The sequence below is a fragment of the Scyliorhinus canicula genome, chromosome 7 (genome assembly GCF_902713615.1).
Source record: "Scyliorhinus canicula chromosome 7, sScyCan1.1, whole genome shotgun sequence".
In the NCBI taxonomy this organism is placed as follows: Eukaryota; Metazoa; Chordata; class Chondrichthyes; order Carcharhiniformes; family Scyliorhinidae; genus Scyliorhinus; species Scyliorhinus canicula.
Window position 1 is genome coordinate 193,863,294 of NC_052152.1, and position 2,698 is coordinate 193,865,991.

A 2,698-nucleotide genomic window follows, 5' to 3' on the forward strand; every position below is an offset into this window, starting at 1 on the left:
TAGATTGAAATTATGGAATGAATGGTTACTTGTGTTAAAATTACAAATCTGGTGACTGTAGTTTTTTGGGGTCAGCCAAGGACCTTGGGTATTTAAAAAAAAATCTAATTTCACTTGTGTTGCGATTCCGGGTCAAGTGGGGCTGGAATTGGCTGCACATCGCCCAGGGTGTTGTGACACCCCTCAAATGCTCGAATTATTATTGTCCAACCTCATGTGCATAATGTTCAGTTAATATTTAGGACTGAATGAATTAGTTGTTGAAGATTGTATCATGGACTTAAAGGGGGAGGGATGTGATGATTGTCCCTTGAGGGACAACACAGTTGAGAATGGACCACATGGCCTGTGTGACCAATCGGGACTCAGAGTGTGGAAACATCCAATGGTGAGAGAGGCTTTAAGAGATATTTTGGAGCTAGCTGCAGCCATGTGGCTGCTTTACATTTCTTAGTAATAAATACTTTTCATGCTCACCAATGAAACGCATGACAGTGCATCTTGACAAAAGCAGTGGCAGCTACTGATTGGTTATTGACTGCCTGACTGCTGACTCAATTATTATTTATTATTGCAGTCTCTGGACATGTTTCCTCTTCAAATTGGGCCCTTGAAAGTGGGACTAATAATGAAGAATGATGCATTTTAGAGAAGGGACCTATTGGAATCAGAATGCTCCTTTCTCTCCCCAAAACAGTCTCCCCTCCCCCCCCCCCCCTCCCTCCCCTCCACCACCAACCATCCAACCCATGCTGACCCCATTGTGCCCTAAGCCTCCAGTCCAAATGAACACTTGTGACTGGTGTGCTGTTCAACCATTCGCGTCACATTATGGGATGGCCGCCAAATTACTGAACGTATCATTTGGGTCCTTAATCGAAAGCCTCTGTGATCAAGTCACACCGTGAACTGGAGCACAGTAAATCACAGAGTTATAGATTTCATGTCTGAAAAAAGGTGCCCTGATCACATTATTACAGTAGGCCGTATGCCACTCTCATTTCTTCAGTTTGCAGACGTTACCCCCTCGTGAACTGTGCGCAATCCTTTTTTTTAATACAGTGCCAGGGGTTTTTCGCTGGTGAGCTTTATCTGAGTGCACTTCTTTTGTTCAGCAAGGTAAGGGTTAACAATAATCCACGATGACATGCCTATTGTGATCCTTTTAAGTTTCTCTGATCAGACATCTTTTATTGGAGTTGACAAGAGGTCGACTCTTCAATGGAATAACCTTAATGAAGTGAACTCAACCATAAAGGAGAACAAATACTTGCCGAGGTGCTGCTGAAGCAAGCCAGTAAAATCTTTGCTGTGTGCGTCGGAGGGGTGATAGGACGTGGTGTGAGGGTGTGGTGGGGGGGGGGGGGGGGGGTGGTAGCGAGGGGGGGGAGGGTGGAGGTGGTGTGGTTTCTCCCCATATTTTCTGGCAGTGCCATTACCAGAGTACGAACATCCAGAACACGCAGCAAAGATTTTCTTTCCCCATTTCGAAGTAATCTGCTCCTGCAAAGTCCACTGTTATTCAAAAGTCTCACCAGAGGCTGCGCAGCTGGCAAAACAAAGTCAGAGAGATGCAAACACCAAAAGAAATGGTTCCAGAAAGCTAAATAAACTGACAAGAGGTTCTCCTAAACTGTCAGCGAGCTCTAATCTCTTTCACCATGTATTTGAGATTTCCTCAGTAGTATAATTATACTGTGAATGATTTATTGCCGTCCCATGTGAAATGTATCATTGCAGTCGAAGGATACTCGCTGTAAGTTTCCACATTTTTTTTTTGCAGCTTCTTAAAAGCGAGGAGTGTAATGACTGAGGATTGGAGAATCAGTGTGGGCATCCAGCACTCCCAAGCCAAACATAGCATGGTTCGCTGCAGTGTAAAGCTCCCCTGACATGTTCCAAGAATGTGTCTCGGCTCAGATTTCGGAAGAGCACCCCCTGCTGTGCTGGTGCGACAATTTTTCATTTTATGCACTCAGTCTCCTCCAGCAGTTTTGTTTACTTCATTGATGCTTTTGTCAAACTTACCAGCTCTATTTGCCAATTTCTTAATACATTTCTTGTACAGCTATTGTGACCCCACTGTCCGCTTTCTAGTCATTGCTACTTTGGCAGATAGAAAAAAATCTAACTGTGCATTACATAAAATGGGCTTGGAACACTGAATGAGGGTTTCACACAGCTAGTGTGCAGTGTAATGGGAACAAGATACAGGATGCAAACTAACTGAGAGAGGGTTAAGCTGGTTTATATATATACATAGGAGTCAACTTCCAGGAATACTGATAATTTGTACATAGACCTAACATGTATTGAGAACTAGTTATAGATTGGAATCTAATTTAAGGATCCAATATAATGGCCCAGGTTTTGCAGTGATAGCGACTGCAAACTCTCAGCTTTTGTCATCATTACTCCTCTGAATGTTTCCTTCCAGTCGGGGAACACTTCAGCAATCAAGGGCATTCAGCCTCTGATCTCCAGGTAAGCGTTCTACAAGGCGGCCTTCAGGATGCGTGACAACCCAAAATCGCCGAGCAGCAGCTTTTAGCCAAGTTCCGCACACGAGTACGGCCTCAACCAGGACCTTGGATTCATGTCGCATTACATTCACCCCCCTCACCATCTGCCCTGGCCTTGCGAAATCCTACCAACTGTCCTGGTTGGTGTCTCTGGTTGAGACAATTCATACCTCTTT

The 2,698-nt window shown here is 44.4% G+C and overlaps 1 long non-coding RNA gene across 1 annotated transcript; it reads left to right on the forward strand.

Moving 5' to 3' along the window:
- The first annotated feature begins 946 nt into the window (after window positions 1-946).
- Window positions 947-2,069, forward strand: LOC119968681. The gene is made up of 2 exons (XR_005461180.1): window positions 947-1,119; window positions 1,784-2,069. It is a non-coding gene; the product is annotated as an uncharacterized LOC119968681 (long non-coding RNA).
- Window positions 2,070-2,698: the final 629 nt, after the last annotated feature.